Source organism: Herpailurus yagouaroundi, unplaced genomic scaffold, assembly GCF_014898765.1.
Source record: "Herpailurus yagouaroundi ecotype Mexico unplaced genomic scaffold, PumYag 161, whole genome shotgun sequence".
Lineage (NCBI taxonomy): Eukaryota > Metazoa > Chordata > Mammalia > Carnivora > Felidae > Herpailurus > Herpailurus yagouaroundi.
In genome coordinates this window covers 8539508-8566746 of record NW_024412402.1, presented here as the reverse complement: position 1 = coordinate 8566746, position 27239 = coordinate 8539508, and the positions used below count along the sequence as shown (strand labels likewise).

Genomic DNA, 27239 nt, shown 5'->3' with positions numbered 1-27239 from the left:
TCTTTGTACCCCCGCCACTGGCTTCTGATATAATTATTGTGTCTGTTTTCTGTGACCGACTACATTGCTGGAGGGAAAGGGCCACACTTAATCATCTTCCTATCCACCCAGTGCCCAACAGACTGCCTTGAACATAGAATTTAATACGTGTTAGCAGCCAGCCATTTCTGAGCGCTGGGGACTATCTAACCTCCTGGAGGTCACACTCCATTGGTGCCCCCGCCCCTTTCTCTAGGTGAATGTGGAACTGTCCTTAGGTGGCAGAAAGCTCAATGTGAGGGGCAAATTCCAGAGCCAGGCAGGGAATGAGCATGTGTGAATGGATCACTGTAACACAGTAGGGGTGGGGGTGATGTGGACAACTGGAGAATGTGTGCCGTGCCTCAGACAGCCAGACCCACTTCTTTGAAAACACTTTTGGCCGAGAAGGTACGTCTGAGGTTTCTGGTGCCAGACCGCGGCTATAGGGTCAAACAAATGTTAACTCTCCAGTGGGGGTGGGGGGTACGTGACTTTGCCTGCACTTTCCCCAGCAGATGCATGGACTTGGAGTCAGAGGGTAAGGTATTAGTCTTGACTCTATCATTACTTGCTGTGTGATACCCAGGCCAAGGCTTTCAGATCATCATGCCTCAGTTTCCACTTACGTGCAATGGGTGTACGAACGACAAAATAATACAGGCAACTGCACTTTTGTAAAACGTAAAAACTGCTCTACAAAGGCAAGGTGCTGACCTTCGGGTTCTTGGTAGAATCCTGTACGGCTTCTCTCTGGAGCTGCCCGTGCCCTGACCGCAGCATCATTGGGCAAGGATCAGCACGGGTTGGGTGTGCCCACTTCTCACCCCATGGGCCCCACCCCTTGCCCTCTTGCTGATCCAGGAGCAAAGTAGAAAATGGCATTTCTGAATGAGGCTGACAGTTCACGAGGCAGGAAAACCCACCCAGTGGTGACTCAGAGTTTTGGAGGCGCAGATAGAATTAAGGAAATGTTAATGTATTCGCATTGCTTTGCCTCCTGCCTACACAGGCATAAGCGGTAAGAAGGGAGGATGGGGTGGGAGAGGGGACAGGGAGATGGGGGGCTGTGCTGATGGGCTCTATGGGTGGGGGCTGGTGAGGACTGCAGGGTCCCAAGGCTGCCTGGCTGCTACAGCTGGGCCTGAGGTCCCCAGGGGACAGGGAGGGATGTGCTGGCACCTGTGCTCTACCAAGCGAGTCTGCAGCCCGGAATGCAGTATCAGCTCAGGCACAGGGCCAGGGCAGAGGGGCTCTGGGGTGCTTGTGTGTGTCCACGCAGGGGGTGGGGCGGTGGGGGGGGGCACGCAAGCAGGATAACCCAGAGCTGTCTGCCTTGGTGCCGTGGCTTGTCGATGGCAAACAGCCGTTTAGAATCAATGTCTTTTCCAGACGAGGCCCCTGAATGTCGTATGCTTAATAAGACCTATCTGTCCATCTGTGCGTTTAGGCAGGGAGCTGTTTCCCCAGAGCACAGCAGCCAGTATGCTACCTCAGCGTGGAGCAGTCCCCTGGGAAGCTGCCTCTTTTTCTCCCCCTCCTGCGGGGGGCTCCAGGACCAAACCCCAAGGGGTTGGCATGAGTGGCTGCCAGTTTGATGGGTGTATGTGCAGGTGCCTCGTATCCCTGGCTCTGTTGGTTCACTTTTTATTCCCGAACGCAAGTGTCTGTTGTAGCATTTGCCCAGCACCAATTGGGTGCCAATTGGGGGTGTCAGAAAGGTAAAGGAAGTGTAGTCCCATCTCCTGGGCTCACAGGCTACCTCAAATCTGGGTCCATGATCCCCAAAGAAGCTCTCTCCTCCACTGCCTGTCATCTGACTGTGGAAGGTGCCCAGTAAATGCTAAAGATGCTCCCCTTAATATCTAGCCACGTTCAGGAACGGTCACTTTTCCATTCGATCGTGGGGCCTCTAGGGGGACCCCTAGGCACCACTGGGAGCATAAGGTGGCTGGACCTTTGGGGTTCTGAGAATTAATCATGCTCTCCAGTTGGTTCAGGGTGGCTTCTTTGTAGAGCAGGGGGCACCAGCAGATGACTTGGCATGTTTGTGCTGGAGATTTCATCTTGTCCTTCCCTCTACAGTCTCAGCATCAACCAACAGAGCCCTCGGAGGAAGGGCGTGGTATAGGGGCGGTGACCCCAAGAAGTAAGACCAGAGGAGTCACTCAGAAGCCCGGGGAGTGGAGGCTAGAGCAGCCGGCAGCCTGCGGCCCGGGCTCTCAACAATCCCAGGTGGGAGTCCTCCCTGCTTGGAGAGGCTGGGAGGCCTTTCAAACATTGCTTTTCAGGAAAAAGTGCTGGTTCTTGCGTTCTCTGCCCTCTCCTCCCCTACTCGGGCCTTGAATGTTTTAAATGGCAGTCTTCATGGTTTGATGGAGAATTTTACACTAATGCAGAGTATTACCTAGTTAATTTGACTAGAATAGACAGTGATTTTACACGGTGAGACTGTTGCCTCCTGAGCTAACAGTTCCATTACCAGGGGTGGGGCAGACTGCTCTCCTAGAATCTGATGAGCTGAGGGCCGGCTGCAGATGGGCTTGCTGGGAGCTCCCCGGGGAGGCTGGACAACAGGAAGGGGGCCAAGGAAAGGCTTGCGATAATTCACTGCTTCCTTTGGTCACTCACTCGCTGATGAGTTCCTTCCTTTACTCAATAACTGACTCATTCGTTATTCCCTAATTAAGTCCATCCATCTCATTTCCTTCCTTCGACAAGCTGGCAGTGTATGCCTGTGACGCGCCAGGCCCAGTGGTGTGTCCTGGGGGTACAAGATGCCTAAGCCCACTCCTTGCCCGTTGGGTACTCACAGACATGCCGGAGAAAACAGTTGCAAACATCTAAGCGCACCACAGTAGACCCAGAATGAATCCAAACCCCTGTGGGAGCCTGGAGGAGAGGCTGGCAGCTTGGGAGGCTGGGGCAGACCCGGCAGAGGGCTGAGACCTAACCGGAATCTTCCACTGGCCAAGTGTGTGAGGGGACTCGACCAACAGTGGGGTCAGCAGCTGGGTGCAGAGAAATGGTAAGAGAACCGCATCCTAAAGAGAGACACCAACAGCTGGGGCTTGTTAAGAAGCTGATCGGGCCCTGTCACCCCCTGCCCCACAGCACATTCTAGTGTCCAACATCCCAGTGTGTAGAAGAAGGGGAGGGGCCGGCTGCTGATTTTGTGGAGACTATTTAGAATTCTCTCTCTCCCCCAAGACAGCTGAGAGTGGCTCTGAGGGAATTATTCAGGGAGGTTGGGAGTGCCTATAGGAGGAGAGATGACACATCACTCCCAGGACAAAGTAGACACTTCCAGGCTTTGACTGGAGATGGGGACAGCGAGGGGTTCTCACACAGGTTTGACTTGTGTCCTCTGCTTGCGCCTTTCCTGATTTTTCTGAAGCGGGAGCCAGGGAATGGGGAGTGCGGAGCACAGAAGTTGAAGTCCAGAGTGGCTTGGGCCAAGGCCAGAAGGAACCGCAGTGTTGTAAATCTGGGAAGGGAAGGGGGGGTCTCCCCTCCATCCTACGTGCCTCCAGCTCTCAGAGAGTACCAAAGAAAACCCAGAAGACCTCACTGATGTGGAAGGACAAGGTGTCTGGAGGAGGGGCGGTTGGTATGGGGCCTGTCCGCTGCATGAAGCGACGGCCTTCTCCAGGGGGTAGACCACTGGCAGGGGCCTGAGGTAGCCATGGCTGCCCTTCCTGACATGTGCTCAGCACTGGAGGAATAGGTAAAGCCAACACTAATCCAAGACCACCATGTATACTTGCACACAGGCAAAGCCACCAGCAGGGGATGGGACCAAACTGAACCTTTAGAGTCCAAGGCCTTCCCCATGTTGTCAGGCTGCCAGTTCCACACAATGACCCCAGCCATCATTTCTAAACGCCCGCCCCCCTTCCTGGCCTCAGCACCAAAGGATCCAGATCCGGGAAAGGAACCAGAAAGTTAGGGTATCTGTTAATGAGAGAATCCAAAGAATGTGATGGAAGGGATGGCTTGAAAAAAATATGTTGTATTTATGCCCCACTGAATATAAACTGTTTAATAAACCATTTAATAAACCAGTTAAACAAAGGGAAGGGGAAAAGACACGTGGATGTAACCACAAGAGCAAAGTCACAGAGGGGTGTGAGCACATGGCACTGAAGTCTGAGTGGTCTGGTGAGACAGCTGGGTGAGTGACAGGACAGGAGAGGATAGGGCTCGGGAGGCTAGCGTGTGCTCTTAGAAGGAAGCTGGACATGATCCTAGAGGTTCTTGCCCCCAGGCGGCATCAGGTAGCCTCCCAGCCTCATCCCTTCCAGCTTGAAATTTCCAGCAACACTCTTCTCTGGACAAGGGGAGGATTTCTCCTACACTTTAGAAGCTCCACATACTCTGTAAGCCCCCCCATGCTAATACATCTATTTATAAGAAAACACTTGGGTCCCTCTGTTAGCGGGTCCCAGTGCTCAGTGTTGGTTTGGTGGGACCTGTAACCCTAAACAGCCACTCTCAGGACTGCCATGAATCATGCCCCAGGGAGGTCCTTCTCCCAGTGTTTTGCCCTCTGTTCTTGAAACAAAAGGTGGCTGGGTTAGGTTGCTATGAAGGTGCTGGGTTGTGCTGCTGCCCACATCAGGGAGACAGTGTTTTGGGGTGGATGGTGGGAAAACTAGGATTTAAGCAGTGGAAGTGCTTAGATAGAAGGCCAATTAATTAACTTGTCAAATCCTTCTCAGATAGCACAATGAAATAGATTCTTTCATAATGAACTGTCCACAGCGCTGAGCATCCATTTTCTTGTTTTCTTTGTGTTCAAATTCAAATTCATGGAGGTATTCATTAATTAGTGTGGTATTTGCAATAGTTGTATATAAAAAATCAGAAACACTTTGCAGTATTAACTCCCGTTTCTCTTACTTTTGTCCATCTGTAAGTCTAGATGTAACATGCATAAAGTATCATGCAGAACGCCAATGTTACTCTATCCCGTGAGAAACAGGATGAAAATCAACTGTTTTATATCATTTCCTGAAATGATAGTTTATCATATGTGGCCATATTATAGTGTTTGAAAATAAGTAAAATTCTCTGCTTATTTCTGAATACATAGATGTGGGGCTTTAAGAATTGTATTGTCATTTCTAATTTATCCTGCCTCTGCAGAGAAGTTTCTTCAAATTGAAATTAACAACAACAACAAGAAAAAAACTATCTAAGAACTACAATACCTCAAGAGATGTCTAAGTTGGCATTAATCTCAACAGAACACAAATTATGTAAACGTCTCGATTATGACAACATAATTAGGGACTCTTTAAATAAAGGCAAGAAAAATAATTTTGGAGTAAATACACAATAGTTTTTGAATTATTTTATCTTTGTTTTATTACTCATCCAAACATTGTCAGCACCCAAACATGTGCAATAATAATTAAATTCATCTATCTTTAAGAGTTGCCAACTTTAAGTCATATAAAAAGAAACTGTGGTTTTACACCTAGATTTTTCAATTTTGTCATCACGAAGATGTATTTGTCAAGGTAGGGGGGGTAAGCGTATTTTATCAGTTTGTTATATTCATTGTACCTTTTAAGCATTTAGACCCATGATTTGGGGGCCTTGGTTGCCTTGCCCCCTCCCCCAACACCAGTGTTAGGAGAGGGTCTGCTTGTCCGCTCTGACAATCTTGGTTGCCTTCTCCCAACATCAGCCTTTATCCTGACATCGTAGTTCTTGTGGGCACAGGAAAAGCACAGGACTCAATGATTTTCTTGCCCTATAGTGCCCTTTCCTGGGGAAAGAAATTGAGTCAGAGAGGCAAAGTGTCTTGCCAAGGTCACACAGCTACTGAAGCACTTAGAGACCCTGGAGTAGGGACCTTCCGTGGAAGGAGAGGGCAGGGGGTGGATGAAGAGACATCTGCACAAAACCCTGCACCTCAGCAGCCCCCAAGGCTTTAGCACCTCCTGGTTAGTGGTGCTGCCCAGAGTTGGTGCAGAGGGAGGAGTGAAAAGCAGGCCTGCTGCCTACATGCCTCCTTGGTCTCGGTGACGATAAGGGGGAGCAGGGATCTGGGATACGGCCCCAACCCTTGCGCTGACCTACTCTCTCCAGGTCTCAGTTTCCCCCATTGTAAAAGGAGCAGCCGGGCAGGATGATCTCTGAAATGCCTCCCAGGCCTGACATCCTGTGTCTGCATGATTCCCCAGGGACTGCAGGTTTGTGGAACCCTGCGAACTGGATTTGGCCTCAATCCACGTTTCTCCTTCATTTCTAAAACCACGTGCACTTGCTGGAACACTAACTCCATCTGGTCTTGATTCCCTTCCTCCTGATTTCGCTCCCTGCTGGAAAGCGCTGCATCACGCCCAAGGCACCTTAGGGAGCTGCTCTCACCAACTCCCTGGTTTTTCTCCCCTGAGGCTTAGCAAGTCAAGCATTGCCAAGAACTCCCTTCCTTCTGCCCCAGCAGAGAGGAGCAACCACCGTCTGGGTGAGCAGGCTTCTTCTCTTTCCCTTTGGGGAGGCTGGCTAGCTGGGATCACCAGCCTCCCTCCCTCAGGAGCCAGGGGGCCCTCTTGCCCTCTTTGGCCCACGGCTCTGTCTCCAGAAAGTCTGGCCTTTGGCAGCCTTGCTTCCTCGTCACAATTGCATCTCCCGCCTGCCCACCTCTTTCCCAAACTCCTAATAAATTCTGTCCTCTTTCTCTTCTCCTTTCTCAGGCAGTGGAGCGTAGCGGTTAAGACCGCGCCTGAGTTTGCATCCAGCTCCTCTGTTCATGGGCTGCGAGGCTTTCTTTGAAATGATTGTCTTGTCTGTCACTCGGGCATAGCGATTCCTATGTAACGAGGTGGCTGAGAAGCAGACACCCCGGACGGAGCGACGCGTCGTGTCTGTTAGTCTTCCATCTGATGAACATGTGTGAAACACTGTCTCGTGTCCTTCATTCCTTTCTCTAGGTGTCCTCCAGATTTTATTAACATATCTCACCTTTTGCTTAATTTCTAAATAAAGTAATCTGAGTCAACATCCCACACACCTCTGAAGAGTCACTCTGCCCAGTAGTTTTGAGAATTCTCTAGGTGACCTTATGTTCTGCTGGCTCCTTGTGGTTCTGAATTCCTGTCTCTACTCAATTCTGGAGTCCCCTCTTGATGTCTTGCTTTTTGCTATTATTTGCTGCCTGTCCAGATAGGCCCCCGTGTGGTCAAAGGCCTCCTCCCTTCCCTTGGTATCACCAATGCAAGTCACGTTATCAGTGACAATTATGTTTATAGGGCTTTTGAGAATAGAAGGGGCTTATGTGTACAAGAAGGAAAAAGAACATTATAATTGGTATGTGCCATTGTTCATGAAGTCACAGAGTTGGCTGTGTAGAAAGAGGGGAAGTGGGACCAGGAGAGGCATTCCAAGCAGAGAGAACATGGCGGGCCAAGATCCTCCATTGCCCGCTATGACCATCTGCTGGCTCCTCACCAAATCTATGGCCTGTGGGGACTCTGCTCTTCCTTTGCAGTTAGGTGTGGCCTGTATTGAGGTCCGGTCATTAGCATGTGAGTAGAAAGTGGTTGGTCTGTGCTAACCTCAAGCCCGGCCCACAGAAACTTCCCACACACTCCTTGCTCTTTTCCCTTCCGCTGACATTGATGGTGTCCCCGGGGAGGACTTGAAGGATTCCTGTTGAAGATGGCAGAGCTGCTGTCATCCTGCCTGTAAGAGAAATGAAGAGCAGAGGAGAGCATCTTTCACCAACCGGGAGTATCGGTGTTGTCCTGCTGAGTGAGTGAAGGATGACGTTCTGAGCTGGAGCCATCATGGGTCTGTTCGTCGTAGCGGTTAGCACTGCCCTAACTAATACACACCCAAGCCTCGTCGTCCTCTAGACTCCTCATGCTTGCAAGGACGCATGTGGTATTGGCCTTCCTTGGTAGACTACAAGCTACAGAAGGACACAGACCACACTTTTCATTCATCTCGTCCCCCACACCTGGTGCAAGGTAGGTGCTGCATAGAGATGTGTCTCATGGAATGGAGTGGAACCAATGTTCGGAGGAATCATTAGCAGGTGGACTAGCAGTACGTTGCTCTCAAAGCTCCACTGTCCCTGCCATGGTGCCCCCTTCCTCCTCCTCAGGCTAGACTGCTGCCCTGGCCCTACGCTGTAGCCTTGTTCTGAATTTTAAATGCAGCATGTGCCCTTACACCTGCTGCTTACGTGACTGGAGCCCAAAGGTTTCCCTTCACCTTCAGTGTCCCATGCTGCTGGGCGGTGCATGGGCCTGCTTCCTCTTGCCGTGTCCTAAGCCCAGCCGATACTGGGTGGTGGTCTTTTTTTTTTTTTTAAATATAATTTATTGTCAAATTGGCTTACATGCAACACCCAGTGCTCATCCCAACAAGCGCCCTCCTCGATGCCCATCACCCACTTTCCCCTTCCCCCCCCCCCATCCACCCTCAGTTTGTTCTCTGTATTTAAGAGGCTCTTATGGTTTGCCTCCCTCCCTCTCTGTAACTATTTTTTCCCTCTTCCCTTCCCCCATGGACTTCTGTTAAGTTTCTTAAGATCCACGTATGAGTGAACACATATGATATCTGTCCTTCTCTGACTTACTTATTTCACTCAGCATAATACCTTCCAGTTTTGTTTTTTTTTTTAAATAAGGGTGCCGGTCTTATATGAAACAATACTGATAACAGGTGTGTAGCAGATAGGATTAAGATGCCAGGGTTTGAATCCTGACTCCACCCATTTATTAGTGGTACAACCCTTGAGAATCGATGTAATCTCTTTTTGCCTTAATGTCCTCATCTGAATAACCAGGATACAAATAGGACCTGTAGGTAGGTGTATTATGAGCACTGGATGGGATAAAGCATGTAAAACATTTAGAATAGTGCTTGGCACATAGTAAGTGCTCAGTAAATGCTACTGTTACTGTTATTGTTATTGCACTTTCCAGTTCATAAAGCAGCTTCACTGATTCAGTGCATACCCCTCCTACAACCCTGGGAGAGAGAGATCCCCTGTAAGTACACAGGTCCCTCAACACATTCAGATTCAAGCACTATTACTGATAAGTTCAAGGCCGGTTTTTCATAGGCCAAGCTAGTTGGAGAAGCTGGGCCCAGAAAGGTTATAATAGTTTCTGGTACGTGGGAGGATGGGACTCGAACCCAGGTCCTGGGTACGAATCCCACCACAGCCCACTGGATGTTCTCCCGCTCAGGATGGCAGTACCAAAGGCTTCACAGATGAGGACCTTTGTGTCTAAGGCAGAGTCCTCTTCACACACACACTCGCTCATGTTCACACACACATACACCAGCGCCTCGGACCTGAGTTCAGGGGACAGGTCTCTCCGTGATACTTCTGTCACTGACCAGTGTCCAGTTCATGTTGCATCAGGACTCTGTCCATCTGGAGGATGTTTCTTTTCAAAGTGGGTTTCTGCCCTTATACCTTGCACCTTCTATTGCTTTCCATTAACTGGTCTGCCTTCCCCAGTTAAAGCCCCAAGTTCTTAGCTTTCTGACTTGTCCTTCCAGGGAAGAGGCCCTCCTATGTCCCTTAGTAGACTCCTCTCACAGACCATAAGTGACTGCGAAACTGACATGATTCCTGCAACTTCCAAGGGGGCAGTAGTGAGTCACCTTGCCATAGGACCTACTGACACTTAGCACCGGTGAGGGTTTCAGGCATGGCTCTGCGTGGGTGGACTTGGACGATGGCCTTAGCAGTGAGCCGTGAAGCTGAGCCTCAGCCCATGCGGTCACAGGACTGGCCTGGCCCGCACTACCACTCACCCTCTAACCCATGCCCCACTTCTCCCGTCAGGACACCAAGGAACAGACACCTGCAGTAGCCTCCCACCTGTTCTTCCCAGACTCCTGCCAGCTCCCCGGCCTGGCCTGTGGGGCCTCCTCACAGTCTCCTTGCGAAGCCTTCTGGGGAGGGTGCCGCTCCAGCATCGAACAGCTGCTCTGGCTAATCCACTTTCTCTGTGCATTTGCCACATACGTAATTAAGAGTTCTGCTGTGGGGGGAAATAAAGCACACCATTAGATTTGTTTAGCATATTACGCCAGGTCTAGTACCCGCCTGGGCCCCAGTGCCACAGAAGACATTAAGGTAAGACTCCAGAAACAGCCCCAGGGTTGCTTGATGGGATCTGTTCCGTGTTAATTCTGAGTAAATGTTTGCTATTTGGGTTTTCATAGCTTTGCCATTGGCGGGGATTTTGAAAGGTGGGCTCGCCCACCAAACCCTTGTTATTTAATTATCAGGCCACTTAAAACCAGAGTTCTTAAGGCTTTCCCCATTTGCCCTTTTATTTTGTCTTGCATTTTGCTTGCGTCCTTTCTTTGTCCTGATCCTGCCTTCTTTCTTGCTGTCATCTTCTCATCCCTCTTGCTCTTATCTGTGTCTTTGGTGTCCAGATCTGGGAAGTATGCCCCTGGTGGGAGGGAATGAACAAGGAGTGGGCACCAAGAATCCTGGGTTAAGGATGAGGCCAAACTTCGACATCCTCCTTTGAACCTTCTGCCAGAGAGGATCAGGCATGGCCCCTTGGATGCCACCTGAGGGGCTGAAGAGGAGAGGGGCTTGGAAGACTGAAAGGAGAGATGGAAAGGTTTGGAGCTTGAGGGGAGAGAGCAAGTGGAAAAAGGTTGGGGTCCTTTGTGAGAAGGAGGAGGAGGTTCTCAGGATCTTTGAAGAAGCCAGTTGGTATGGAAACTTATTTTCAACTGGTTTAAGTAGGAACCCATGACGACCACAGGAGTGATGGACGCCCTCACAGCACACTGTGACAGGAGCTGCCCATGGCCTACCCGAGGGCCAGGTTGGGAGAGGCCGCCATCCCTTATGTCTGCATAACAGGAGCAGAGGATGCTGGGAAGGGAGAGGGAATATTGGCAAAGCTTAGCTTGATGCATCATCTTGAGAAGCCATGGTGAGCCTTACACTTGGGCACAGACGTCATGTAGGCCAATCCCAAGCACCAGTCCCCTCTACTCATCCCCCAAATGATTCTCCTTCATTAATAATATGGAGTACACAAGCTTTTGTGGTGCAGGGCCCATTGTAGGGCAGTGCTGAGGGTTAAAATCTCCTTGACTCACTAAGACAGAGTCTTCCTGTATTTCCTGTGCTGCTCTGATCCCAGAGCTCACTTGGGAAAGCCCAGAGAGCTTGTCCAATCCCTTTGCCACATCATTCCCTCACATATTTGAGGTCACCCATCAAAGTATTTCTGAGTTTGTTTTCCTGGCCCCAACACTGCCCACTTTTTGTCTTCTCAGTATTTATCACATTGCTCACTATGCAGTCCTTGTATGAGCTTTGGTTTAATGTCCGCTAATAGCCTTGTTTAGTTTAGGAGGACAGGAGCTATGTTCTTTTCACTGCTGTAACCTGGTGCCCAGCAGAGTGTCGGCAGATGGGAGGCACTCCGTCGACATCTGATGAGTTAAAGAAGTAATTTGGATCCCTTTCCTTCCTGGTCTTCTCCCTCTGCACTCTGCAGTTTCTCTATTTACCTCTTAAAATGTGCTGTTTTAACCAGAGAAGGCCAGAGTAGGACTAGTACCTCCATACTTGATGCCCCTTTGGCTAACACCTTCTGCGAAGGGTCAGATAGTAAATATTTTAGGTTTGACCAGCCATAGTGTCAGTCTCAGACCGAGGCTGAACTCAGTCATTACAGCCCCAAAGCAACCATAGACAATACTTAAATAAATGTGTGTGACTGCGTCTCAATAAAACTTTATTTACAAAAACAGATGGTGGGCCAGATTTGGTCTATGAGGCATAGTTGTTTGACCTCTGCTTTAGACACTAAAATCCTAGGAATTCAGAATGGAATTGGATTAGCTATAAAAAATAAGCATATCAGAGCTGCTGGAGCCCAAGCAAGGAGGAGTGAGCAGGAATGATCCCTTGGGCTTATCATGGCCACAGCAGCCTCTATAGAAGGCAAAGAGTGGAGAGGGTAACTTCAAAGCCTGTGGCTTGTCTGAGGTCAGGCTGAGAATGAAGTTGGTCCATTGTTGGAGAGACCACTCCCCACACCCAAGGCTGTGTCAGTGCTGGACTAGGTACTCAGTGAACAGCCAAGAAGAGAGATTCAGTCCAAGCAGTGACGGTGCTCATGAGAGAACATTCTCGCCCTAACAGCAGCTTTAGCATGAGAGAGGCGCTTGATGGGTGGCTTTTTAAGCCCCTATGCCTAATTGAAGTGACTGATCATGGTTAAAATCGTGGGGTTTGGGCACAGAGTGGGGATGTGAATGGTGTGTCCATTTGTGCATCTGTATGCATGTAGAATGTTCCTGTAAATCTGGAGCTCCTGAGGGTGTGTGCTTGTGTGCACACCTATTTCCATGACTGAACTAACCAGCTTTTGTTGTAACTGTCTGCTTTCTTGTCCATTTCTCTTCCTAGACTGAGACCTCCCTGAGGGTAAGGTCCCTGCTCTTTTTTTTTCTTTTTTTTTTTAATTCCAAGTTAGTTAACAGGCAGTGTAATAATGGTTTCAGGAGTAGAATTTAGTGATTCATTACTTACATGCAACAGCCAGTGCTCATCCCAACAAGTGCCCTCCTCAATGCTGTCTTTTTCATCTCCCTATTTCCAACACCAAACAGACTCTTCTCCAGGCCCAAGAGTTTAGTTCCGTCTTAATTAAATTGAATTGATGGTGGCATTTGATACAGGCACGGGGTGGTAGAGGGAGCTGTACGTGGTTGCCTTTGCATGTGGCAATGGCAGACTTGAGTGTGTGTGTGTCCATGTACTGGGGTCTATGTAACCTGTATGCACGCACATGTAGAATAGGGCATTCAGAGGTGTGAGCACACACATTTGAGATGTGCATGAAGACGGGAAGACGTCAGAGTATGAGCAAGGGCAGAATTGGTGTCTTATCTGGGGACATGTAATGTGAACATACAGACAGTAGAATATTATGGGATGTTTACATGGAATATACATACTGATAGGGGTTAAGAGTTCATGTGCCTGGGATATAAGCAAAGGGGATCAAGTATGTATGTGTACATGAGGTGCTTACAAATATATCTGAAATACACATTAAAGTCTGACTTGCAGATAGGCTGGTGGGAGTACCGGTTTCTATGAGGATGTGGCAGACATGGAGGTTTGGGGATATGCCCAGGAAGTGTGTATGTAGGGTGGGCACATGCAGACATGGCCGGCAAACAGCGGATGTGTACGCAGAAGTGCAGCTGGCAGATGTGGGTGGTTGAGGCTGGGTGTATCCGGGGTGAGTGTGTGCAGATGTGGTCTGTTGGAGGTATATGCACATCAGAAGTGTGCACACAGGGTTCAGCTCCTGGTAGTGTATGTAAATAGTTGGGCGCCGTGCATGCAGAAATAGACAGTTTTGAGGGCACCCGTGATTAGTATCAGTACTGAAGGTGCATCTTTGCGGGGATATATGTGAATAATGGCCTGTTGATGATGTGGTGTCTACACACATGAATGTACACGTGGACGGTTGAGGGTGTGGTGACCTCGGCATGTGCGTGCAGACCGAAGCCGTCGAGAGTATATGTGTATGAGCTGTGTACGTGCAGACTGGAGAATGCACCTTGCAGCGTGCGTGTGCGCTCTTTCAAGTGTAGATCCTTAGGAGTACCCATCCGGAATGTGGATTTCCTGAGAATGTTTGCATGGTGGGGTCTGGGCGTGTAGATATGGACTTCTGCGTGCGTGCACGCAGGCGTGGGGTTTTGGAGGTGTGGGTAGGTGGAGGTGCACGCGGTCACCGCCTGCCGGGGACGGTGCTGGCCTTGTGCCTGCCCTGGTGGGCAGCGTGAGCCTGTGTGCTCAGCTGACACTGGTGTCGGGCATCTGGCAAGTGCTCTAAGCCATGCGCCTCATCCTTCGATGGACTGAAACTCTTTCTGGGCTGCCTCTGTCCTTGAACCTGAGTGTCCTGGGAAGGGACAGATAACGAAACATTAACTCGGCAGAGGCATCTGAGCCTTCAAGGCTCAGTCTTCTCAGGAACCGACTGCCCAGGGAAACGATTGAAAATAAATAAATAATAATGTTTCTAGGGACCCTTTAGCTGTTCGGGGAGGGAGGAGGTGCAGGTTGGGAAGAGAGAGACTTTGACAAAAACAGAACAACGACAACAACAAAACCCCAGAAAAACAAACAAAGCAACAACATCACGAGGAGAAGGAGAGGGAGGGAGAGAGCAAGCTGACGAGCAATCCAGTGGAGCCTCAGGCAGGAGAGCATTATGGTGGTGGCAGCAGCCAACAGGCTGACAAGTTGTGTGTGTTTTATGTGCCCATTAACCCACTAACTCAATAAAAGATGCACCGTTACCGCCACCCGGACTTGCCGCTGCTGGGGGAGGTGGCCCAAACTGCCTGCCTCTAGCCTGAGGGTCACAGGGACAGCTACCGTGGGCAGCAGGAAGTCAGGAAGTCACCAACCTGTGAATGACAGAAATGAGGCAGAACCCCAACGAAACCAGGCAGCAGCACTGCAAAGACTCCAGTCAGCTCTGCCTCTCTCGGATTCTTTCATTCGGTGTTAGCTTCTCAAGGGACCCTGTCCTGGGCTGGGGCTGTGCTGTGTGTTTTTGTCTTTTGTTTTTTTAAGAAAGGCCTTTCTAATTTTTTTTAATGTTTATTAATTTTTTTTGAGAGAGACAGACAAAGTGCGAGCGGGGGAGGAGCAGAGAGAGATAGAGGGAAACAGAATCCGAAGCAGGCTCCAGGCTCCGAGCTGTCGGCACAGAGCCCAATGCAGGGCTGGAACTCATGAACCATGAGATCGCGACCTGAGCCGAAGCCTGACGCTTAACAGACTGAGCCACCCAGGCGCCCCTGTGGTGTGTTCTTAGGGGAAGAGGGGTGAAGAGTGGTGGACTTGGTGGAGTAGATAGTGGGGGGCATGGACTCGGGCAGTCATGGCTGGCTGCAGGAGAATTAGGCCGGGCTCAGGCCAGTAATGTTAAGTAGCCTCTTCTGTGAGCTCATTTCCATTCGTGGATGAATGAACCAGAGCCGGTTATCGGGCAAAGGTCGGAAGCGCGTGTCAATGTGTGGTGCTAACTCACCTGCAGAAAGTTAACGTCCGCTTGTTGGCAGGGATGGAGTGAGCACCTCCTTTGTGCACAGACCTGCTCTGGGTGATATGCAGGGTGTACCAGAGATGTGGGCCTTGGTCTCTGGCCTCAGCCAAGGGCCCTCTGGAAGGGGACAGATGAGAAGCAGCATCTGTTAGAGAGAACTCAAGACTGGGGAGTCTTGGATTCTGGTCCTAGCTCAGTGACTTCCTAGCCACGTGCCCATGGAAAAAAGACTTACCCTTTCTGGGTCTCAGTTTCTCCTATTCATTTGCCTTGTATTTTTGTGTCACAGATAAGAGATACATCCAGCTTTCACAATCAAAATAAACACTTGACTCGTCAGCATTCAGGTTAATAATGGCACCGGAGTCCCTTTGGAAGAGTAGCTGTAGAAAATGAACAGGTCCATGGTGGTGTCTCCCCAGAACAAAGGGCTGTCTCTCCATGGTTAAATTCAAGTCACCCTGCTGACAGATGGAGCAGGACATCAATCTTCAGGCAGACAACTCAATCTCTCTGAGCCACGGCTTCATCTGTAAAGTGGAGACAATGATAGTTCTTAGCTCACAGTCTCGCCGTAAGGCTTAAATGAGGTAATATATGGAAAGCTTTTAGCCAAGGACTTAGTAAGCGCCGAATACATATGAGGTGTTATTGTCATGAGCCATTCTAGGATCTCCAGAGTTGTTTCCAGGAATGTTCTCGGATGTGGATGGTCTAAGTCAGAAAGTTTCAAGGGCTAGATGAGGGCAGGCAAAGAGGCACCTGGGTGCACCAACCAGGATGCGTGATTGAGTTGTTCACTCTCTTGGAGGCGGTGGGCAAAGAGTAAGGGGTTGGATCAGTGGCCCCCACAGGGGAAAGGGGGAGAGGGAGTAGCTGCCTGCCATAGGTACCAGCACGGAGCTACTTGGGCAACTTGAACCCACATGACAGGTGGTAGCTATGTGCCTTCCCTTTTCACCCCAGCAACCACAGATCCCCGGATCGGCAGTATTTGGCTTTCTGTCCTCTCTCTTGGGCACTGTCCTGCCCGCTTGTTACATAGCTGGGTGCTTAGACATCCTCGGTGGCAGGCTACTGGGAGGAGGGGACTGTGTATCCCTACTCCCCTTCCTTGCAGGCAAGATCATGCTAAAAGTAATTAATAATAATAATAATAATAATAATAATGCTATCAGTGATACCACTACCACATTTATTTCATTTTATTATACACCGGGCACTTTTCTAAGTTCTTTGCATGTATAAAAACATTTCGTCCCTGTCACCACCCTGTAGGTCAGTTTTATTACTATCTCCTTTTTTTTAATTTTAATTTTTTTTCAACATTTATTTATTTCTGAGAGGCAGAGCGCAAGCTGTGGAGGGGTAGGCAGAGAGGGAGATGCAGAATCCGAAGCAGGCTCCAGGCTCTGAGCTGTCAGAGGCTCAGACACAGAGCCTTTGACACAGAAGCCGAAGCAGGGCTCAAACTCATGAACCATGAGATCATGACCTGAGTAGAAGTTGGTCGCTTAACCCACTGAGCTGCCAAGGTGTCCTATATTACTATCTCCTTTTTATAATTGAAAAAAGGAAGGCACAAGACTTAGGAAGGAGCCCTGATCGCCCAATAAATCATGCTCCAGAATCCCTCCCTCCCCTGCGCAGGGAGCCTCTTGCTGGCAAAAGAGCGTGTGCAGGTCTCTGGTGCAAGGCCGAGGCCAAGCCCGAATTCAACACCTTTAAGGGGAAAAGTGTTAGAAGGCAGTACATTCAAATGTTACCAGGTCATGGCTTCCCTACTTTTTTACATTGTTATTTTCCTTAAGGCTGTTTTCTGTTAAAATGAAAACATTAAACCAAGTTCTGTTACAACAGGGAAGGCACCGTGCTGCTCCCCAAGCTTCACACGGCCTTCTGAGACCCTCAGGGCCACGGGGGATGGGGACACCACCACGGAGGCCCCTGGGCCCTGCTGAGCTGCCCCTCAGTGGGCTGGAGCAGCCAGTTGGTTAAATTAAACATCTCGGGCCAGGTTGGGTTGTTTTCTGAAGTGAGAGGCCAAACTCCAGGCTCTGACTCGCTGTCGCCAGAGGGAGTTTGCTGGGAGGTTGGGGCCGAGGCCGCCAGGCACTTTACCCTGCTGCTTCCTGAACAGGTTTGTGCATGAGAGAGGAGGCCTCTGAACTGCCCCAGAGCCAGCGCAGGGCGCCTGCTCAGCTCCCATAAACGCTTTGCAGCCTTGAAGACTGAGCGGTGGATTAGAAATAGAAGGACTAAGGTTTTAGTGGTGTAGACACTCCTCATCCACCTGTGTATCTCCTCACACCAGGGCCCAGACCTCTGGCCCTGCCACCACCTGACTGCCCATCTCCCCCTCCAACTGCCTTTATGAACCTCCACTCTTCTTGTCCACCCCTGTCCGGGGCCTCTAGGGGCATGGAGAGTCCAGGGAAGGGTCCAGGCATGGAGGGAGCAAGAGAGGGGTGGGTAAAGAGCAGGCGTGTGCAAAGTCTGGGCAGGCTGGGTTTGGGGGTGCTGGGAGGGCCAGCACAGAGGCCAAACTCTAGGCCTCTCTGTTCCTTCCCCTGCCTGCTGAGACCCTCACCCCATGCCCAGGGACTGCACCCCTCCTACCCCCCAGCCAGCCTGAAGAAGTTGACTGCCTCTGCCCTCATGGAGCTGCCTTCCTCTGCAGACCATCCTGTGGGGAGACAGGAGGTTGTCAGGGGGACTAAGGGGGTCACCCTTGTCTCCCTTAACCTCTAAGCGTGTTGTCGTCGTGAGGTGTGGAGGGTCCCTGGGTCCGGGCATTCTCTGCTTGAGTGTATCGTGTTTATCATGCCTGGTTAAAGATCATTAAAGCCTTTGTTGGGGGAGCTGAGTGACAAGGAGAGTGGATTAATATTAGAACACCCTGTCACAACTGGTGAAAAGGCGGGATTGATTTTATAGGGAGTTTAGTCAGAGCTGCGTGTAAAACCCCTGGGGTCGCTCTGGAGTGTATCCATCTCTTCCATTAGGAAGTCCCTGCGGGAATATTCAGCTGCAGTGTTTATTACAACCGAAGCTGCATATCATAGATAGAGTATTAGCTGCTTTTATTCAGCTTTCTTGCTCTTGATTGCCCTGGCTCCTAGTGGCTCAGTCCTGTGTACCCAGTCAGCTGCCTGGTCAGAGGAGACAGTCATGGGCTGGCCCCAGGAAGGCACGCGAGTGCGTGTGCATGTGTGTGCTCACAGGCATGCTGGGCTGGAGCTGGGGCAGCTCCAGAGCTCCCCCTTCTGGGGGATGGTGGGGAGAAACTTCTACTGTCCCTGCTGTAGAACTGTCCAGCAGGGCTCATAGATTTCCCTAAGAGACCGTTTGCCTAAGAATTCACTGAATGCTCCTTGGACCAGACACAGCAGAGTGATGGTTTAGACTGCGTGCCAGGCCAGGAGGCAGCTCTGGCACTTATTAGCTGTGTGACCTAGGTCAAATCACCTAACATCTCTGGGCTTGGTTTCTTCATTGGTTATGTCAGGATAAGGAAAGAGGTGCCCACCTTACAGATGTGTCCCATGAATTCAAGGGATATTATGAGCAAAGTGCCTGGCATGTAGTGAGGACTCAATGCAAGTTGATGCTGTTGTGTCATTAGCTAATTATTCTAATGTATTCTAAATGGGATTCAGTCTACAAACATTCACTTTGGACACAGCTCTTCTGGAACATCTTTCTTTCAGAAAACATGGCCTACTAGAAGCAAAGGGGTCACGGAGCAGTTTCCATCAGTTTTTCCCCAGTGGGAGGGCTCATGGAATGTTGGGAAGAAGCCCAGACCCAAGCAGGAAAGCTCTGGGGCACTTGGGCTGCTGCATGTGAGATGGTGTGGGACATGATCTGGGCCTTCCAACCCAGCCAGGTGGACCTGGGGCCGGAGGCCAGCCCAGCAGATGTCAGTCACTCACAGCAGATGCTGAGTCTAAGTTAAGACGATGTTTGACGTTTCATCTGCAGACATAAAAGCAGAAGGTTGGGTGAGTAAGCAGCAGAGAGGAAGCTGGTTACCTACCTGGGTTCTCACACAGGTCAAGAGTCTGAGAGCCAAAAGAATTCATGACTCACTTTTGCCAAACTCCTGTAGTCTTTCTATAAATGTCTATTACAACACTTCACAGGTGGCCTCTTTTCTTTCATAGCACATGGTGTTTAGGAGCCAGATTGCCACTCAATTCTCTGTGACCTCGGGGAAGCTATTCTCTATGCCTCAGTTTCCTCCTCTTTAAAACGGACACATTCATCATACTTACTTCACAGGATTATAGCGAGGGTTAAAGGAGATAATACGTGCAAAGCGTCTAGAACAGCACCTGGCAGTCATAGACCTTCAGGGTCAGCTACCATCAGAGTCCCTACGGCACTCTCAAGTGTAGAGACCTCTACTCACGGTTTCTATGTCCACAAGAACCTGTCCAGGGCTTGAGCACATAAGGAGCACACAGTAGGTTTTTTGAACTGTTGAATCAAGTGGAATAGAGCATTGTCACACCTAGCATGGTAGGGATGACTGGAAACTTCCAGGAAGCAGCAAAGTCCAAGACGCAAGACAGAACAAGGTCAGATGCCAAGTAGGGTATTAGGATAAACGGAGCCAAGGGTAGGCGTGGAGGCGATGGCAGGGATTTCCACGTCTGGTGAGAGCCCTGTGGTCACATCAGAACCTAAGAGACAAGTCTTAGAAAAGGAAGGCAGAGGAAGGTGAGGGGCAAAGATAAAAATTTGGCAGTGTCCCTGCTCAGCCCGGTCAGAAGAATGTGAGCACCATCCTTCCACAGGTGGGGGAGAGGCAGACTTGGGGAGTTTGGTGCAGGTAGGGTCTGAGCATGGCGCTTGTCCACGGGCTTGCATCTACAGAGACACCCCAAAGCTGGCAAGAGACAGCTGGGGTTCTCGAGGAAGGGCAACAGCAGGGTGAGAAAAGTTAATATTGCAGATGTTGACAGACAAGACACAGAAATCCAGGCTCTCAGTATATTATAAAAGAAAGAAAGAAAACAGCACAAATATTGCGAAATGCTTTGTGCAAAATGTTCAAATAATACTAAAAATTCAAAGAAGAAATGAACACATGCCGAATCACCCCTCCAAGAGATAATCACCGCTAATATTTTGGTCAATGCCTGGCGGCAGGTGGAGGTGTTCATAATCTCCATCAGTGTCCCTCCCTGCACCCCAAAAGAACATACATTCTAAGAAACACACACACACACACACACACACACACACACACACACACAACTTGGAGGCTGGTTGGCAAATGCAGTTTCAAAGTGAATCCTCAGTCCTTGCCCCGCCCCACCCCCAGACCAGACTGCCACCTTTAAGCCCTCCCTCCTATCTGAAACCAACAGAGCCTCCGGCATTTCTTTATCTAAGGCACACATACAGATTTGTGCATATAAATTTATATAAATGGGCTAAGACTTCGAATGCTGTTCTGTTATCTGATTCTTTTTCACTCCACAAAATACCCAAGACCTCTTTCCAAGTCAGTACCTGTAGAGCTACATCATCATTTTTCAGGACTGCATACTATCTTTCCATTTGTCGATTTCATCCTGCTCATTCCCCTGTTGATGGACATTTAGGTTGTTGCTAAAATTTTGCTCTTAGAAACCGTGCTTCAGCAAACATCCTTGTACTGCTATCTTTTAATACTTAGGTGGTTACTCCCACAGAGTAAACTCCCAGAAATAGAATTAGTCAGTGAACAATCATACACATTTTTACATCTCGATACAAAAAACTCTTTCCAGGTTTTCCAGCCATGTAAAATATTGTCCGACTCCCAGCCATGTAAAAGATTGTCCGCCTCTTCATCCAGGTTACAAAGTAGATTGTGTCAGCTTAAAAAAAGAAAAAAAAAAAAAACTATGCTGATCGGATATATAAAAATAACATCTCATTCCTCTTCTTTGATTATTCTTGAGGCAAAGTGTTCTTTTGTATGTTTGTGGCCATTTGTAATTCTTCATCTGCAGTTTTCCTGAATATTAAAAATCACGAGAAAAAAGAAAAAACTTAAGAAAAAAAATTGCAGAAGAATATCCGTGTAAGAGAAAATGTGTACAGTGCATCCCAAAATGATGAAAGGATAGACTGCAGAACATGATTCTAGTATATTTTTACTTAAAGAATATATGGATGTGCAAACTCTGAAGACTAAAATGACATTCCAAATGACATTCCAAAGGTTAATAGAAATGATATCTGGGTTGTATTTGAGAAGCAGGTGTTTTTCTGTTTATTTGTTAAATGATTATTCTTGGTTTTCAAGTTTTCTGCCATTAGAATGATTTATAATTTGAAGAAGATCCCCAGAAGTATTAATAAAAGCAGAAAATATCCTTTGTGTAATCTGCACCACTCTGCTCCTCTTTATGTGTAGTCATAAAATGATTAAATTTTTTTAACGTTTATTTATTTTTGAGAGAGAGAACATGAGCAGGGGAGGGACAGAGAAAGAGGGAGACCCAGAATCCGAAGCAGGCTCCAGACTCTGAGCTGTCAGCACAGAGCACAGAGCCTGACACGGGGCCCGAACTCATGAAATGCAAGATCGCGACCTGAGCCGAAGTCAGACACTTCTAGACTTTTTGACCTAAAAGGACCCCTGCACCTCATTGTAGAAATGAGAAAAGTGCATGCAGTGCGGGCAAGTGAAGTGACCCCGGCCAAGGTGTGCCGGCCGCTGGAGGCAGCAGAGAAGTGAGGTAATGCTACGAGACACCAACCAAGAAGGAAAAGACACCCCATCTCCCCACTGCTCCCCTCTTCTAGGGGGCCCCTGTCCCAGTGCAGAACCAGAACCGTGTTGAAACTTTGAAACCACAGCAGCCCAAGCGTGGGTTAGACCTTAGACGTGAACGCAGAACTGGTAGTGGAATGGGTTGCAGGAATCTGAAATCCGGAGATTTTAAAGACCAGGAGAGTGAGGCTCTGGTGAGGTGTAATCCCCCCGTGGGGGAGAGAAAGGACAGGTGATTCTGAGGTCCAGGGATCCAAGGTGCCGGGCGGGAGGGAGAGGTCGGCGCACCCCAGCTCCTCTGGAGGCTGCCCTCATCCTCAGAAAGCCCACAGAACAGAGCCTGCAGGGTGATCCCACAGCCCAGTGTGCTCCCCCACCAACTCCAGATCGTCCCCAGCTCCCTTTCCTACCGCGCTTCTTCGCAGACCTCAGACCCAGGGTTTTGTTTTGCAATTTGTTGCAGGTTGTGGTTTTTTGTTTTTTGTTTTTTTTTTTTTTCCCTTCCCTTTCTTCGCAAAGCCTGTCTGGGATTCTGCCCCACGCGGAGGTTGGAGAGAGCAGCGCGGCTGCCTCTGGAAATCTTGTTTCCCCTGCCACATGACATCAGTGGGTTATATTGCAACTTTCCACATGGCTGCCCAGACACAGACAGTTGTGTTTATGAAAATCCTCTTGATACTGACTTGGAGCCTCCCTGGCGCTCAAGGCTCCTTCTCAGGCTGCGCGCCGTGTGTTCTGCTTAGAGGAGCAGCTGACAAAGGGTGGTTTGGAAAGCTGGCTTCCCTGCAGGTGCTCCATGGGTGTGTGTTGGGGCGGGGGGGACGGCTCCCCTCCACCCAGAGCAGGAACATCTTTGCCGGCACCGCACTCAGCTCCAGGAGGCCCCAGTTGCCTTGGATCAGAGTGTTCCAGATAGTGGGGAGTCGGGGCAGGCAGGGAGCAGAGCAGCTAACCTTTGGGTCAGAACCCCTGGTTCGGCCGCTTCGGTTGCTGACTTGCAGGGTGGCTTGGGGTAAGCCTCTCGGCAATCTGGGTCTCAGCTCTTACGTTCAGTTCCCTAAAACTGGAAAAGTGATTTCTGTTCCTCTCTACCAGTGGTGAGGACAGGGATTCAGTGACAAGAAATAAAGGGACACATTTGGGAGATAAGCTCAGCTGACTTAGGAAAACCATTTAGACTCTCTGAGTGTTAGCTTCCCGGCTATCAAATCACTGGTAAAAATGTTCATTCCTCAACCCCCTCTAGTTCTAAGGAAAAAAAAAAAATCATGGCTTTATGACTTTTTCAAATCCCTAGCAGCTAACACTAAAAGATCCTTTGGTTAATACTCAGGGACGAAAGTCACCTAGGAAATCTTAACCATGAGTCAAAGCTTGGGAGGGTCAGCTGAGGGTAAATCCAGTGAGTCGTGGCCTTGCATTCCCTTGCCCCATAAGTGGTCCCTACAGGGCAGGGATGTTTGGGGGTATCTAGACTCTCCCTAACCTCAGCCAACTCATCACTCCTTTCCAGAACTTCTGGTGCTGGTGGCCACCTGGGATCTACCTCTAAGTTCCTGCTGCCAGACTGGCCCATGGAACATTCTCCGTGTGATGGCTGTCCTGGCTGCCCAACTAGAAGGTAAGTACTGTGGAACCTTGGGGTCTTTTCATCCCCCACACTCCCATGCTTACTGATATTCATTCATTCATTCATTCATTCATCCATCCATCCATCCATCCATCCATTCATTCATCCATTCATCCCAGGCCTTGGACACATAGGGAAGACATGGTCTACTGGAAGTGAACATTCAGTGTCGTTCCTGAGCCCCACTACCCCCAGCCACACACCCCAGGGAATACTAACAAACAAAAGGAATAGCAGGTGAAATGTGCCAAGGTCTGCTCTGAGAGCTGTATGTAGATAAATCTCACATTGATCCTGAGAGGCGTGTACTCTCGTTATCCTGCAATTAATAGTTAAGGAAACTGAGGCACAGAGAGGTTATGTAATGGTCCAAGGTCACACAGTGAGTGGTGAAATCTTGATTCAAATCTAGACAGTCTGACTTCAGAGCTCGGGGTCTCAGCCACCGTACTATCTTTTTATTTCACTCTAATGCTCAGAGGAAAGAGAGGAGGGAGGGATCGACTGTGGTGAGGAGGAGATGTTACAGCAGAGTTACAAAGCGTGAATGAGTTCCTGGAGTCAGAATGCTGTGCTCTCTGCAAACAGACGTGACCGAGGCCCTCCACTGGCTAACAGCTGGTGCGGCCCAGGCTGCTGGGCGAGGGAGCCAGTAGCAACTCCGCTCCCCATCTTTCTTCACGGCCCCTTCCTCAGAGAACAGGAGGTGAGGCCACAGGAACATCCCAGTGGCTCTCACCCTCACATGCAAGCACTGTCATCCCTGTACTTTCTACGCCCATCACCACGAGGTTCCCACCCACTACAGCACGCTACCTTTTGGGCACCAGCTTCTTGGAGTCCTACAAAAGGAGGAGAAAATTGTTGGACAGACTGAGAAGGGGTGTCCAGGCCACAGCAGCCACAGAAAGGCACAGGAAGGACACTGGGGGCCCTGAGCACAGAGCAGATGTTGGCCAGGCCGAGAGAGTCCCTTCCTTCCGCCCTCCCAGCCGCTGTTTCTGCCTGCCAGCTAGAGGCCTGTTCAGGATGCGGTGACATTCTTCACGGGCGTGATTTAGAAGGGGCTGTGCAGAGCGGTCAACCCTTCCTAATGGGCCTGGGTCATAATTCTCAACAACCATCCTCCTCTTCCCCACTCCTACCCTTCCTGTGGCTACGGCTCAGAGACATTTAGGGCAGATTTAAGATCAAAATCAAATCAGATTCACCAAACAAGGTGTCAGGCCAGGCAGGAGGGGCTGGGGGCTCCGAGTTATAGCTGGAAGGCCTGGCAGTTCCTTGGAGACTATTAAGTGAGCATATTTTATGGCCAGACACAATGCTGAGGGAACCGTCCATAAACCAATTACAGGAAACTTGCCCACATGTCTCGGGGAATGCTGGTGGATGGCCGGCTGGTGACGAGGAAGCACACATTCACACCCATCAGGCATGCGTGGGGGTTCCATTTGCTGTGGCCCACTGGCTGGCTCCACCCTTAGGAACCAGGCAGCCTCATGGGTAGGACTACCTTCCTGAAATGGGTCAGCAAGCGTGCTGTGCATTACAAGCAGCAGATTCTCAAGATGGATGGATCCCATTTTACCAAGGAAAAAGTGGAAACTCAGAGACAGGGAGAGTCCGTGCCCGTGGTCACACAGCTCCTGAGGCCTAGGAATGGGTCTCCAGACCCCATGTTCGGTGCTTGTTCACGCCACGTATACTCCCAACCTCTCATGGAAAAAGGCAGAAAGCCGATTTCCTCACAGATTGCACCTGCCACACAGCTTTGGAAGTAAATTTCCAAGAATCTTGCTGGTTGGGCTCCTGGCGTGCACTGGGGTGGAGATCACAGCCTCTACTTCTGTCTTGCGTCCTGTGAGGGACGCCCTAGCCCGGGATGCCCTGCATACCTTGCACCCAAGTCCTGGACCATGAGATGTGAAGAATGTCCCCTCCTCCCTCCCAGAACGCAGGTCTATGGGAAGTCAGAGGCTGTGTTTATTCACCTGGATCTCATCTCACACGGTGCCGGGCACACGAGGAGTATTGAGTGCCTGTATGCTAAATACATGAGTGCCTCGAAACCACCACCCTCTCAATCACTTTACAGAGGAAGAAGCTGGAGTCCACAGAGGTACAGTTACTGGGCCAGAGTCACACAGTGAGAGACAGAACCAGGCTGGGACCCAGGTCTTAGTCCCCCCTGCCCTGTGCTCTTTGGGCTACAACTTGTTGCCCTCTAGGCGGGGTCCTCCGGGCTGAATAATTGATGGAGAGTGAATCCTCTGCTCCCCTCCCACTGGGAAAACCCAGAGGTGCCCTCCATTCTGGCTGTCCGGCTCCTGCTTTAGAGTGGGTGGGCTCTGGGGGGGAGGGGTTCCTCTTATGCGGCCCTGGGGAGACCCCATGGCGCCCCTCCTCTCTGTAGGCCCCAGCCCTCCATAAGCATCCGCTCCTCCTCCTCCAGCTCTCCTTGCTGGACACCTCTGAGGACCTGGGCAAGGCTCAGGGGAAGCAAAACCCAGGGGACCCAGCTGCCTCCCTGTCAAGTCCAGCTGCCCCGAGCACTGACGGCTTGACAAGTGGCATTAGCATAAAAACCTCAGCAGTAGCAGCTGCCGGCTCTGTGCCAGAGCCCTGGGCGTCCCTGCTCCGTGCCATTCACTGTCACCGGGGGCGGGCACCTGCCAGCCAGAGGTACATGGCTGTCTCTCACGCCAGGCTCCTGGACTCTGGGCATCTGCTCTCCGGGCTCCGGCTGAAGTTCTTCCAACAAGCCGGCCGTCCACTCAGACCCTTCTGAGTCCCTTTCCCAGGGGTTAGCAGCTTCCCTGCCTCTGTCCCCAGCGTTTCCTTATTCCTAGGAGGGCCCCCAATTCCCCAGTCCCCTCCACTTTCCTGACGGGAAAATTCTGCTCTGGCAGCGTGATTCAGCCTAGTTTCTCCCCCAAGTGCCCTGCACTTTGCTTTTTAAATTCAGCTGCCTCACAGCTAGGATGCCCTGTGTCCACCCCAGCTTCTTCCAATCCAGGCTGAGAAAGGGGCCCGTGAAGTGCTGCTGGGATGAGGACCTGGGTCTCGTTCAAGAGCAAGGGCACACACGTCCCTGGGTCTGCGCCTAACACTACTGCGTATGGTGAGTCTCTGCACTGTGGGAGGACATGTGTGAGGCACCTTTCACCCTGCTTACCAACAAACTGCGGGACCTCCGACATTAAACACGCACAAGAGGGGACCCGAAGGCTCGGGTGGTGCAGGTGGGAGGCTGGGGCCAGATGGAGTGACCTTCCCCCTTGGAGCCCTCACCCCCAAGTGCGCTGGCCAAGGTCTTGTTGCCCCCTCTCCGACCTTTGTAACTCAGGCCTGAAAACCTTCCCTCAGTTTCCATAGCACAGGCATTATAAAAACAGAGCCTAACTGTGGGAAGACAAAAAGGCAGCAATTACAGTTAAGCAAAGAGCCTATGAACCCTCCTCTGCTTTGAGTCCTGCTGGTCACCCGGGGGCTTTCTACCTGGAGCTTGAAAACATGGAGGTGGCCCATTGTCCTCCCCTGCTCCTCCTCCTCCCCTTCTTCCTCCTCCTCCCCTTCTCCTCCCCCTCTTCCCCTGCCTCCTCCCCTTCCTCTTCCCCCTCCCCTTCCTCCTCCCCCTCCCCTTCCTCTTCCCCCTCCCCTTCCTTCTCTCCCTCTTCCTCCTCCTCCCCCTCCCCTTCCTCCTCCCCCTCCCCTTCCT

At 50.3% G+C, this 27239-nt stretch overlaps 1 long non-coding RNA gene across 1 annotated transcript in view; it reads left to right on the top strand.

Annotated features, from left to right (window-relative positions):
- Nucleotides 1-27239, top strand: part of LOC121035426 (uncharacterized) — a 161887-nt gene that overhangs the window by 126055 nt on the left and 8593 nt on the right. The window contains exons 2-4 of the long non-coding RNA XR_005792886.1: nt 23405-23512; nt 25473-25640; nt 26523-26642. This is a non-coding gene — a long non-coding RNA (uncharacterized LOC121035426). The remainder of the gene's footprint in view (nt 1-23404; nt 23513-25472; nt 25641-26522; nt 26643-27239) is intronic.